At 34.6% G+C, this 14,958-nt stretch overlaps 1 protein-coding gene across 1 annotated transcript in view; it reads right to left on the reverse strand.

The window, feature by feature from the left end:
* Window positions 1–14,958, reverse strand: part of SPAG16 (sperm associated antigen 16) — a 1,328,678-nt gene that overhangs the window by 831,751 nt on the left and 481,969 nt on the right. The gene's annotated exons all lie outside the window — the stretch shown is intronic.

Raw genomic sequence — 14,958 nt, forward strand, 5'->3', positions numbered from 1 at the left:
ACTATTTGACATTTCATTCTCCAGCTAATTTATAGATGGGAATACTGAGGCTAAATGACTTGCCCAGGGTCATACAGTTACCTGCCACTAATGCAGACTGTAGTCTTTCTAAGGCTTCTACAAGATGTGAGATCTACAAAAAAATGTTTCACCAGATGGCCCTTCTCAAATTTTCCATGGCTTCATCTAACTGCACCCTCTCAGATAGGAACATTGTCTCATATTTTAAAGAGAAAACTGAGAACATGCACCATAACTTCCCTCATCACCTCTCTTCCTCATTTCCTGTCACTTCAAAGTTTTCTGCCACTATTTCCTCCCTCAATCTTGTCTCACATGAAGTCATCTTATTCTTTACCAAGGATAATCAGTGATCTCATTTGATCATCATCCCCTCCAATAGATAAGCCCATGTATCTCCATTATGAAAAAGATCCTCTCTTGGCCATTGCATTCCCAATAACTATCATCCTGTATCTCTTCTGCCCTTTGTGACCAAACTCCATGAAAAGTTATATGCCTCCACATTTTCTCCTCTTACTCATTTCTTAACCTGTTACCATCTGACAGTCAACCTTATTCACTGAAACAGTTCTCTCCAAAGTTACAGTAATCTCTCAGTTGTAAAACCTAATGGTCTCTTCTCAGTCCCCATTCTCCTCAACATCTCTGAAGCCTTTGACACTTAATCACACTCTGCTTCTTAATTCTCTCTTCTTTCCAAATTTTTGGGATATCACTCTAACTTGGTTCACCTTCTACCTACCTGATGCTTCCTTCTCAGTTTTCTTGACTGGGTCCACTTCCAGATCATGTCTTTAACTGTAGATGTCCCTCAGAGTTCTGCCTTTGGTCATCCTCTCTTCTTCTATACCACTTCACTTAGTGATTATCATTCTCAGTGACTTTAATTGTTATCTCTATGATGAAAATGCTTAAATCTACCTATTCAATTTCTCCGCTGACTTCCAATCCTGCATTCCCCAACTATCTTTCAGATATTTCAATAAGGATGTCTAGTAGACATTTTAAACCCAATATGCTCAAATTAAGACATTATCTCCCCCCTCTCCCAGTTTTGCTATTACTAGAGGGCAAACGTCATCTTCCTTCTCCTTCAGTCTCACTGAATCTCACCACCTGTTGTCAAAGCCTGTGGGATTTCACATTGGCTACCCCTGTGCCTCCTCTCCTCTGATACTGTCACTACCCTGTGGTAGACCCTCTTCACCTCAGACCTAGACTATTATTACATTAGCTGGTTTGTGGTTCTGCCTACCTCAAGTGTGTCTTTACTCCAATCTATTCTCCATTCAGCCACTAAAGTGTTTTTTTTTAAGTGCAGGTATTACAATTACAATTACCATTACCATTACTTCCCAACTCCATAAATTCTAGCTGTTTCATATTATCTCAAGGATCTGATGCAAAACTCTCTGTGTGGCATTCAAACCCCTTCCAAAGCTGATGATGCTGTCCTGGCCTCCTCCTTTTCTGTGAATAAGTCATTGCATGCGGGAGTTCACTTGAAGTGCTCCCTCTATTCACCTCCACCTGTCTGCTCTCTTGGTCCCTCTTCTATAGGAAGCCTTTCCCAACCCCTTTTAATCCTAGGACCCTCCTGTTGTTTTTCCTATTGATCATATGTATAGGGTGCTTGTATATATCTGTTTGCATGCTGTCTGTCCCATTAACCTATTCCACAAGAAAAAATATATTTTGCCTCTGTTTTTTTTTTAAATCATTGCTTACCATAGCACTTGACACTTAATGCAAAGTAGGCATTAAAATTTGAATTTAGATAAAAATCTCTCATATCTCCAAAACAAAGCAGAATAACAGCACAGACACTGAAATCCTTCAGTTATCATCAGTTACTAAAACATGGTTTAATAGTAACAATCATTATTATTTGAGTTATATTTGCACCTTAAGCTTGCATTACAGGGATTTTTTTGTTTTTGGCTGTTTTTTTTGTTTGAGTTCCAACTCTAGTATTCACTGATTTTGTCTCTCAGTCTCAGTTTCTTTATATATAAAATGAAAGTATTGATATTTGTACTATTACCTCACAGAGGGTTATGAGGATAATGTTCTATAGTTATAACATTACACAAATGTGATTAATTTCATTATTATTGAAATGAATAGGAGAAAGAGGCAGAATTGTTTACTTTTTAAAAACATTTTTCCTTTATTTTTCAAAGAGAATTTTCCATCAGGAATAAATCCAAAACCAGGAAGATACCTCTAAAAATACTTTTCATAGGACTACACAAACATAAACATACACAAAAATATCTAATAAGAAAAAAAAGAGTTATATCATAGTTTCTCTATATACTGAGCAAATAAAAATTCAAATAACTCAAATGAGAAAAATGTAAACATGGAATGTACCCAGAGAGAGTTTCTACAAAGAATAACCACAGACTTGCAGAATTTATCAATATCCATGATAATGAATTCAGCCCTCAAATTTAATTTTGGGCAATAGATTTTGTCCTCTTCAGGATGAAACTTTTCACAAGGGCTGCTGAAAACGAACCGACTTGATTGTTTCATTTTACTGGATGCAACAACTGAACCGGCCCCCACCCCCAGCCCGCTCCAACTGCAAACAGTCATTCTTGCCATCTAGTAGCAGTATCCAAAGGCAACATTTGCATTTTATGGGCATAGGAATAACCATGAATTAAACCTCCGGTGTCCAAGATGGTAGGGTAAGAAAGGAACCCTCTGAAGCTCTCCCAAATCCCCCTTCAAACTACAAAAACCATATTGGAGATGACACAAGAGCAAGAAAGCAGCTTACCAGCAAGGGCGGGGTGGGGGGGTTGTTAGGTCCAAGAGCAGCAGCAGCAGAAGCTTCACTGAAGGGGGCTTACAGCAGCAGAAGGAGTAGGGCATCAAACCTGGGACAATCCACCAATGAGCCCCACCACGCTGCATGCTAGCACCCACCTTGTCATGTGAGCCAGGTTCCTCTCCAGTGAACCCCTGCTCCAACTCAAGGTGGTCCAGTCATCAGAAAGAATCAATTACCATAACAACCCAGCAGCAAAGATCCATCTCTGAAGCCCCATACCCCAATATAAGTCAGAAAGCAAGTCCACCCTCCACAGAAAGCAAGTAACTAAGACACCAAAGTCAAATGAAGGTCAGCGGTACAAAAGCTTGAGTGGACTAAGTGAACCAATGGTGAACCAAGGCCATAAACTTAGAAGACAATACTGTCAAAATGTGTAGACATGAATCTTAGAGGAAAAATGTAATTTGGTCTCAGATCCAAAAGCAATTGTTGGAAGAACCTAAAAAGAATTCTAAAAGTCAAATTAGAGAAGCTGAAAAAATCTGGGGAAGAAAATGGACATAAATGAAATAGAAGATTTTTGCAGCACTTCTAATTAAAAGATCAGAGCAAGAGAATTATGAAAAAAGAAGCAATAGCGTGGGAAAAATATTAAAAATTGCAGAGAAAAATAACTCCCTAAAATAGAATTGGCCAAAGAGAAAAGAAAGTATAAAAGCACACTAAAGAAAATATATAACTAAAGAAAACTGTAACTCAGCAAATTCAAATTAATTACTCTATGAGACATCAAGATATAATAAAACAAAAAATAGAATAAAATACAAAATTTCTCATTGGAAAAACAACTGACATATATAAAAATACATCCAGGAGAGATAATAAAAGAATTATTAGACTATTTGAAAGTCAAAAAAAAAGTTTAAAGGGTTTAAAAAAGTTAAAAAAAAGACTAGATAAAATCTTTCAAGAAATTATGGAAGATAACTGTCCTGTTTTATTAGAGATAGATGGCAACATATATACTGAAAGTTAACCAATCACTGTCTAAAAGAAATTCCACCATGAAAACTCCAAAGAAAACCACAGCCAAACTCCAGAGCTCATAGATCAAATAGAAAATACTGCAGTGAAAGAAATAATTGAAATATCTTAGAACTACAGTCTGGATTACATAGATTTTAATAGCTTCCACATTAAAGAACTGGAGATTTTGGAATAAGATATACTGGAAGGAATAGATTTTAGGATTATAACCAAGAATTATCTACTCAGCAAAATTGAATATAATCTCTTGGGGAAGAAAATGGATAGTAATGAAGTAGAAGACTTTCAAGTACTTCTAATTAAAAGATCAGAGCTAAATAAAAAAAAGTTTACCTACAAGTAGAGACTCAAAGTTAAAAAGATAAAAAGAAACAAGATAGGGAAAATATGAAAAAAATCAGTAAGATTAAACTATTTGCTTTTACTTTTATATGGAAATATAATATTTATAACTCTTATTACCTTAGTTTAATACTATAGGAAAAATTAGAAGGCTTATAAGCATAGACAGCATGGATATGCATTGACTTTGATGGGATGATAGCCCACAAAACAAAATATAAGGAAAAGAAAGAAAATTACACTGGAAGGAGGGAAAAGACTGAATGGGAGTAAATTATCCCACATGAAAGAACTATTATAATAGAGGGAAAGATGGCAGGTTATAATCGGCAAAACATAAATGCAGCTCTCATCAAATTTGGCTCAAAGAAGGAATAACATATATATTCAGTTTGATATAGAAATCTTATCTTGCTCAATAATAGGAGGTGGGGGAACCCATAGCTGTGGGCTATTATTGTCTATTGTTACCGAGGTAACATCAGTCAGGATTCTAAATTAAATAAACTTATGAGCTTTATATGAGTGAATGATTAAATGATGTTTTGTCTTTCATTCTAGAAGAAGACATGACATCAGGGAGGTGATGCCATGATAAGAAATTTAATTGGATTTGAATGAGGGGGCCTTTACTAAGTCACCAGCTTCAGCCTCACTTTCTCCTCCAGAATTATCTAGATCCAGTGCCCAGATATGTATCAGGAGGACTGGAGATGACCCTGGATGTGAAGAAATCAGGGTTAAGTGACTTGCCCCGGGTCACACAGCTAGTAAGTAATTACAAGGCCAGGGCTCTATTTCCTGAGCCACCTAGCAGCAAGTGAATTTTAATATGATCAAATAAAGCCTAGAAATGATCTTATAAATATCCAAATGGCCCTTGAAAGGAAAAAAAGATGTTTATACTCCTGCCCTATAGGGAAGTAAAAAGGGATGGGAGTAACAGAAGAGGAGGAGGGACTGACAAAAGGCAAGGTATATTGAGGAATACAATGGTCACAAGTAAAACGTGTGTAGAGAAAAAGATTAGGGGTAAGGGGGGGGGGGATAAGTAAAAAAATAGCATTGAAGTAACTATAACTATAAATGTGAATGGGATGAACTCATCCAATAAAATGGAAACTGAAAGAAAAAATGAATAAAAGACCAAAATCCTGCAATATGTGTTGTTTACAAGAAACATATTTAAAGCAGAGATACAAACAGAGCAAAAGACTGGAGCAGAATATATTATGCTTCAGCTGTAGCTAAGAAAGCAGAAGTAGCAATCATGATCTCAGACAAAGCAAAGGCAAAAAATAAAGCTAATTAAAAGAGATAAAGAAGGAAACTATATCTTGCTGAAAAGTACTGTAGACAATGAAGTCATAGCAGTACTAAGCAAATACACACCAAACATCTAAATATATAACATATAAATTTTTAAAGGAGAAAAATGAATGAGATATAGGAGGAAAGAGATAATAAAACTATCCTAGTAGACCATCTAAAATTTTCCTTCTCTGAACAAGATAAATCAAACCAAATATAAACAAGAAAGAAGATAAATAATTTAATAAAATTCTTAAAAAGTTGGATATGATAGATCTTTTTGAGAAATGTTAATGGGAATAGAAAGGAATATACTTTTTTTCTCAGCAATACATAGTGCCTACACAAAAATGATATTTTAGGATGTAAAATTCTCATAACCAGATGCAGAAGTGCAAATAGTAAAATCATTCTTTTCATATCATAATGCAATAAAAATTAAATTCAATAATGAAAAATGGGAAGAGAAACTAAAAATTAATTGGAAAAATAAAGAATCTAATCCTAAAAAAAACACAAATGGAGAAAAGAGCAAACATAGAAACAAATGATAATTTTATTAAAGAAAATGACAACAATTAGATAACATGCCAAAATTTATGGCATGCAGACAAAATGATAGTTACGTGAAATTTTACATCTCTAATTAGTTACATCAATAAAAATAGAGAAAAAAGAGATGACAAAATTGGGGAGGCAACTAAAAAACAAGAACAAATAAAAAATCATTAAATAAGCACCAAACTGGAAGTTCTGAAAATCAAAGGAAAGATTATTGAGATAAAAGTAAGAAAGCTATTGAACTAGTAAATAAAACTAAGACTTGGCAATGAAGAAAATTAAAGTAATAATTCAGAGCTATTTTTCCCAACTGTATGTCAACAAATCTGATAATACGTATTTCACTTACATTGTCAAGTTTCTTAACATGCAGTTGGGAAAAATAGCTCTGAATTATTACTTTAATTTTTTTATTCATTGACAGTGAAGTAACCTTTTTTTAATAATTGCGATTTCATTTTCAAATCAGATTAATCAAAGGTTTATTATATTTTTTCATAAAACTAGGTTTTATTTCTTAATTCAACTAAGTTATTTTCAATTTTATTAATTTCTCCTTTGATTTTCAGAATTTTTAGTTTTGTATTTAAATGGGAATTTTTAATTTGTTCTTTTCCTAACCTTTTTAGTTGTATACCCAATTCATTGACCTTCCCCTTCTCTATTTTATTCATGTAAGCTAAAAGAGACATTAAAATTTCCTCTAACAATTGATTTGGCTACATCCCACCAGTTGTGGTATGATATCTCATCCTTGTCATTGTCGTGCATGAAATCACTGATGATTTCTATGACTTGTTTTTTTTGATCCATTCTTTAAAATTAGGTTATTTAGCTTCGAATTAATTTTTAATTCATTCTTTTTATGGCTTTTATTACACTATGATCTGAAAAGAATACATTTAAAATTTCTGAAGCTTTTTTGCCCTAATCCATTTACTTTTTGGATTTGTGCCACATACCCCATATCAGAAGATATTCTCTGGACCTCTATCATAGTTATTTATTCTAAAATTTTATTCACTTTCTTAACTTACTTCTTATTTACTTTGTGGCTAGGTTTATCTAACTTTCACAGAGTAATGTTGAGGTCCCCCACTAATATAGTTTTGATGTTTATGTTTTTTTCTGTAATTCATTTAGCTTTTCCATAAGAATTTGGATTCTATACTACTTGGGAGCATTTTTCTTTAATACTGATAGTACTTCAGTGTTTTATGATAACTTTTAAGAAGAAAGAGTTTCCTTTCTGCTCTCTTTTCATTTGATCTATTTTTGATTTTGCTTTGTCTGAGATAAGGATTGCTGATGCCAACTTCTTTACTTCAGTTGAGTCAAATATATTCTGCTCCAATCTTTTTCTTTTATCCTGTGTGGAACACTCTGCTTAAAATATGTTTCTTATAAACAACATATTGTAGGGTAATGGTTTTTAATCCAACTCTGCTACCTGTTTCCATTTTATTACCCCATTCACAAAAATTATTATTAATAAATTATAAAATATAAATTATTAATTTCCCTCAATTCTATCTTTTACCTGTTTGTACTTTGCTCTCTCATTTTCCTTATCATTCCTAAGTGCTACTCTCCTTTCTATCAGCACCCTTCCCTTTTCTTATTTCTTTACTTTTTTTCCTTTTTTACTATCACTTTTATTTTTTAGTTTCCTCATCCCTTTTGTCTGACCTTTCTCCTTTTTTTCTTTTCCCTCCCCTCCTTCTCACTTCCCTATAGTTTAGGATTAATTTTGAAACCTAATTTTGTGTTATGGAAAATTCAATGTTTGAGCAAATCTTTCAAATCTTTGAGCAAATCATTTAAGAGTAATATTTACTCAGTGTTCATACCCTCTCTTCTTTCCCTCTACTATAATAGGTCCTTTGTGCATCTTCCTGTGGTCTTATTTAATCTCTAATGCCTCTACTTTATTCTTCCAGAATTTTCCATGTCTTAATTTTTTTATCATACACACAGACACTATGATCAAATACACCTGTTATATGCCTTTCAACTGTCCTGACTGAAGTACAATTCTCAAGATTTATGAGTATTATCACATCACAGTAACTTCATACCCACACCTTTTTTTCAGGTACACTCCTCTTAATTGCCCCATTTGACATACAATTCTTGGGAATCAATACCATTATTGCATCAACTCAATTTATATTCACATCCTTTGTCCAAGTACACTCTCTCCAACTGTCCCAATTAGAAATACAACCTTCAGGAGCTAAAGTATCATCATGTAGTGGTCAATTTATACCCACATGATCTGCCTAACTATGTTCCTTTCAAATGTCCTAAGAGAAATACAATTCTCAAGAGTTAAAACAACTGTCTTCACATGCAGGGAAGTAGAAAATTTGATCTTATTAATCTTATTTAATCTTTTTCCTTTCTGTTTACCTTCTTATGCAACTCTTGAATCTTGTATTTAAGATCATATTTTCTACTCAGTTCTGGCTTTTTTCTCAGCTAAGTTTGAAAGTCCTCTTTCATTAAACTCTATCATTTGTCTTGAAAGCAGGTGCTAAATTTTTCTGGGTAGGTCAAGCTCCTTTGACCAACATAGTCCTGCCTGCTGCAATTGTATAGAGGCTCAAACTTAGTATTCTGAGTTCGGACCCTCACTGCTACCCTCCTGCATCACTCAGGACCTGAGTGCTGTTCTATGGCTAAAAGATTCCCATTGGCTTCCCAGATCTACTGTCTACACTCCCCTTTCCCATGTGAGAGAGAGCTTTTCTGACATTCCTCCAATGTGATCTGAGTTGAAAATATTTCATTGTGCTGTGTTCTGGGTTCTTTCACTTTAGGGTCAGTTTAGAGGTTTCATCCAAAGTTGTTTTGTTTGTAGGTTTGTTTTGTTTTGGGAAGAGCTCTAGGAGCTTTTTAACTTTGTACCACCACATCTTGATTCTGCCCAAGAAGTCCCACTTATTCTCACAAGCAAATTCTATCAAACATTAAGAACAATTAATCCCAATACTACATAGATTAATGTGAAAAAATAACTAAAGAAGAAATTCTATCAAATTTCTTTTATGATACAAATATAGTGGTGATAATCTAAACCAGGAAGAGCCAAAACAGAGATAGAATACTATAGACAAAATTTCTTAATGAATATTGATGAAAGAATTTTAAATAAAATACAAAAAGGCAGATTATAGCAATATATTACAAGGATCCTACATTATGACCAGGTGGGATTTATATCAGGCAGTTAAAATTGGTTGAATATTTGGAAAACTATCAACGTAATTGACCATATCAATAAGAGAAGCACAATTATCTAATTAGGTACAGAAAAAGCCTTTCAGAAAATACAGAACACATTGATATTAAAAATACTAGAGAGGGGGCAGGTAGGTGGTGCAGTGGATAGAGCACCAGCCCTGGAGTCAGGAGTACCTCAGTTCAAACCTGGCCTCAGACACTTAATTACCTAGGTGTGTGGCCTTGGCAAGCCACTTAACCCCATTGCCTTGCAAAAAAAAATAAACAACTAAAAACAAATACTAGAGAGCAGAGGAATAAAGGGAGTTTTCTTTAAAATATGTAATATTCATCTAAAACCATTAGCAAGCATGATCTATAATAGGAATAACCTATTGTCACTATTATTTAATATTGTACTAGAAATGTTATGTATAGCAATAAAAGAAGAAAAAAGAAGTTAAAGGAATTAGAATAGGCAATGAGGGAGAAAAAACTATTACTCCTTGCTGATGATATGATTTATACTTAGAAAATCCTAGAGAATCAACTTACAATCACTTTAACTTGTTAAGAAATTTAGCAAAGATAGGACTTGTGGCCAAGACGGCAGAGGGAAGACAGGCACTGTGTTAAGTGCTCCTGATGCCCCCCAAAAAATAAAATGAAAGAAACCTCTTAACAGAAACTTGATAGAAAAAACCCAGAAAAAGAAGCTAGAAGAACACCTAACAACAACGTCTGTCTCAGGGGTCAGTGGGTGAACTGGGAGTGGAAAACACAGGGACAGCTGCTGGGCAGTGGGGGGAACCAGAGAACCAGCATTAACCACAGAGACATTGTTGAGAGGGAGTCTGAGAACCAACATTAGCTGTGGGGCCATTGGCCGGGGGCAAGGAGGTCTGCACCCCTGGAAATCTTCCAGCTCAGTGAAGGACCTGAGCTCCAAACTTTTAGTGGAGTATTTTTCTAAGAACAAAGCCGCCCTACCCCCTACCCCCTCAGGCTCAGGTATGGACTACAGAGCACACTAAGGTGAAAGGGAGATTGGCTTCCAACCCATAGTTCAAGATCAACACAAACCCAGCTGCCCCTCTTCACTCCTTCCTCATCCCCTCCTCATTCCCTCCAAGATTGGGATAGGGCTTCAATCACTCCAGAGAAAGCAATCAGCACCCCTTACTGGCCGTCCCTTGGGATTACTAAACCAAGTGAACAAAGCCTCTAGGATTTTCAAAAGCAAACCTCTGAGAGCCTGCCCCTCCCCCAACACAAGATCCTAGGAAAATGAAGAAAAAGCAGTGAAAAGGGGGATCCATGGAGAAATACTTAGAAAAAACAGATTCTAACCCAGAGAGATCTAGCAGTGCTGAGTAGACTATGAACTGATCTCCAACCCAGAAAGATTTCATTGAAAAAATCAGGAATGACTTTAAAATCAATTGGAAAAGAAACTCAAAAGAAAATTAACACATTGAAAGAAAAAATTAACATTTCACAACAAGAAAACAAATCCTTCAAAAAGACAATTGTACAAATATAAAATGAGAATAATTCTACTCTTAAATCCCCAATTGGGAAAGGGAAGCAGTTTATGACCAAGGAAGAGAAGGAAAACATTATTTAAAAAACTAGATAATTTTGATTACATTAATTTAAAAAGCCTTTGCACAGACAAAACCAATGTAACCAAGATAAAAAGAAATGTAGTAAATTGGGAAGTAATTTTTACAACTAGTATTTATGACAACAGACTCATTTCTAAAATATACAGAGAACTGAGTCAAATTTTCAAAAAAAAAGTCATTTGCCGATTGAAAAATGATCAAAGAATATACAAAGGCAATTTGCCAATGAGAAAATCAAAGCGATCCACAGTCATATGAAAAATTGCTCTAAATCATTATTTAGTAGTGAAAATGCAAATGAAAGCATCTCTGAGGTACCACCTCATACCTCTCAGACTGACCGATATGACCAGAAAGAAAAACGATCAATGTTGGAAGAGATGTGAGAAATCTAGGATACTAATACATTGTTGGTAGAGCTGAGAACTCATCCAACCTTTCTGGAGAGCAATTTGGAATTATGCCCAAAGGGCAACAAAAATGTGCATACCCTTTGATCCATCAATACCACTACTCCACTACTAGGTCTATACCCTGAAGAGATGATGTAAAAGTGTAAAAACATCACTTGTACAAAAATATTCATAGCAGCCCTTTTTGTGTTGGCAAAGAATTGGAAATTAAATGAATGTTCTTCAGTTAGGGAATGGCTTAACAAACTATGGTATTTGTTTGTCATGGAACACTATTGCTTTATAAACCGGGAGGGAGGAGAATTCAGGGAAGCTTGTTAGGATTTGGATGAACTGATGCTGAACAAGATGAGCAGAACCAGAAAAGTATTGTACATCCTAACAGCAACATGGGGGTATGATGATCAACCTTGATGGACTTGTTCATTGCATCAGTGCAACAATCAGGGACAATTTTGAGCTATCTGCAAACATCTGATGAAGCCGACATCTTTCAAATATATAAATGTACTGAGCCAAATTTATAAAAGTACAAGTCATTTTTTCAATTGATAAATGTTCAAAGGATATGAATAGGTAGTTTAATGACAGAGAAATCATAGCTATCCAAAGTCATATCAAAATGCTCTAAACTACTATTGATCAGAGAAAGGCTTATTAAAACAACTCTGATGTACTACCTCACACTAACAAGGAAAATGCTTATGTTGGAGGGAATGTGGGGAAATTGGGAAAATAATGCACTGTTGGTAGAAATGTGAAGTGATCCAACAATTTTGGAGAGCAATTTGGAAGTATACTAAAAGATTATAAAACTGTGCATACCCTTTGATCCAACTATACCACAGTTAATTTTATATTCCAAAGACATCCAAAAGGGGTGGGGGATGATCTATTTGTTCAAAATTATTTGTAGCATCTCTTTTTTTTGGTGGCTGAGAATTGATGTTTGTCCTTCAATCTCAAAGAAGACCATGACATCAGGGAGGTGATGCCATGTCAACTACATGTACTGGATTTGAGCGAGGGGAGGCTATGCTAAATAACCAGCCTCACTTTCTCCTTCAGAGTTACCTGGGTCCAGTGACCAGATATGAATCAGGACAGCTAGCAATGGTCCTAGATATAGGGCAGCAAGGGATAAGTGACTTTCCCAAGGTCACACAAGTAGTAAAAGTCAAGTGTTTGATTTGAACTCAGGCCCTCCCTGCTGACTCCAATGTCAGTGCTCAATCTACTATACCACTTAGCAGCATTGGCTCAAAGGGATACCACCAATTGATGAATAGTTAAACAAGTTGTGGTATACTATTACAAAGGAATATTACTGGATATTATTTTGTATAAGAAATTTCAAGGAGCATGATTTCAAAAAACCTGAAAAGACTTTTATTAACTGAACCATAGTGAAGTAATCAGAACCAAGAGAGTATTGTTCACAGCAATACTGTATAAGGAAGAACTGTGAGTAACTTGGTATTCTTAGTAGTACAATGATCTAAGATAATACCAAAGGACTATTGATGAAGCATGCTAACCACCTACAGGGAAAGAACTGATGATGTCTGAATAGAGCCTAGAGCATGCTATTCTTCACTTTGCTTTTTTCCTTTCTTTCATTCTTTTTTTAGGGGGTGTTCTTATACAAAATTATTAATATGGATATGTTTTACAAATTTGCTCATATTATATATATATATATATATATATATATATATATATATGAGACCATAAACAGTCAGAGGATATATATATATATATATATATATATATATATATATCCTCTGACTGTTTATGGTCTCATAGAAGGAGGAGGGGAGAAAAGTATGGATGGAAGTAGCTACTCAAACTTTAAGTAACAAAAAAGAAAAAAGATAGATTGAAAAAGGCATTTGTAAGAGAATAAAGTTCTATCAATTTCTTCAGAGAATTTCTCACTACCTGATGGGCATATGAGTATGGTTCATACTAACAAAGGTATCATTGTTTTATGTATCAACATTCATGTTTGACATAAAACATGACAATAACTCTCCATATGTCTTCTATATGAATGAATTTCTGGAACACTGAAAGAGAAAAAGAAAGACAAATAAACCCCAAGTACAAATGTTTAAATAGATTAGTGTTTTGTTATGTCAGTGAATACATATAAACTTCAATGGTACCCTGTGTTTAGAACTATGGATACTGATAGTATTGAAAAGAAAACCCTCAGGTTCTGAATAGAACTGTTTTTTACAAAGAAATATTGATGAAGGGATAGTGAATCATAGAATGATTCCATTAGTAAATTTCATTAAATTTCATGCTTAAATCATTTCTTTGAGATATTCTCCTGATTACATTATATCAAAGTTTATTGGGACCCCAGAGGGAATTGATCCACAAATCAGGGGATTATAGTAAATGACCTCTAGGTTCTCACCTTGCTTCAATAGGTTGAACTTTTTTGCTTCAATAGGTTGAACTGTTTTGTTTTATTAATTCCTAACCCACTCTTATTAGCAGAGGTATTAATGAAGAAGGATATGGTCAAAAAGAGTAGAAGTATGAAAATGTCCATTCACAAAGTGGAAACTATAAAACAGGTCTTTAATCAATATTATCTAGATGCTGTATCCTGTCCTTTTCTAGGTATCTGATGCCATTTTCATAAGATTACATTTTCATTTTACTTTTATGCTTACTGAACTCATTTAAACCCAGAAAATCACTGAGATAAATGCCCAGAACATGATAACAAATAGAACCATGCATTATAGAAAAGCTTCTTTGTAAGTTAGAATTTATAGTACATCTACAAATACATAAAGTTTAATCAAAAACAGTCCTTTAAATACATTAGCATTTCTTTTTCCTTAGTTTATTGAATGGCAAGGTCTCAAATCTCATTTAGCTCAGGTCAAGATTCTAGTTCTCTCAACTGAAATGTAGCTTTGGTTTTTCTTTAGTAAACAGCTTTTCTGTGTTCTAGTACTTCTAGTCTCTGAATGCCAACCCCTCTACCTATACTCCAATCTCATTTCTTCCCATCTCCACATTATAGTATTATCATTCTCTCTCTCCTCTTCTCCTCTTTCCTACTTTTCTCTAATCTCATCTCCACTTCTTTCCTCCTCTTTTACTCTCTCCTCCCTTCCCCTCTCCACAGGATTAGTCAATCTTGTATAGACTTTAAGAATGGACAATGAAGTGAACTTAGAATTGATAAGGGGAAGGCATACAAAGTGAATTTTCTTTAACACCTATCACTGACTTTTTAATGATAGTTAACTTCTCTCTGAAAAAAAGTTTCATCATTCTTCCATTAATATCTTTCTGATAATCTCTATGACTACTTGTCATGTAACACTACAGTCCTTGATAATCTAAATTTGTGTCACCCAATGAACAGATAATGAAGAGACATGGTGATTATGAAGAGGTAAAACACATTCTCAATGAAGTCTTGTGGCATAAGGAATGCAAAAGGATATATATAACAAGAAATGGCAGAGGGGGAGGGTCAATTAGAGACAGCAAAAGAAACTCCCAGTAAAATTTATCTACTTCATTGGTGTCTGCAAGGTCAAAAAATAGTGAAAGTTTCCCAGAATACTAGTTGGACCCTCCAATG

Source organism: Macrotis lagotis, chromosome 6, assembly GCF_037893015.1.
Source record: "Macrotis lagotis isolate mMagLag1 chromosome 6, bilby.v1.9.chrom.fasta, whole genome shotgun sequence".
Classification (NCBI taxonomy): domain Eukaryota; kingdom Metazoa; phylum Chordata; class Mammalia; order Peramelemorphia; family Peramelidae; genus Macrotis; species Macrotis lagotis.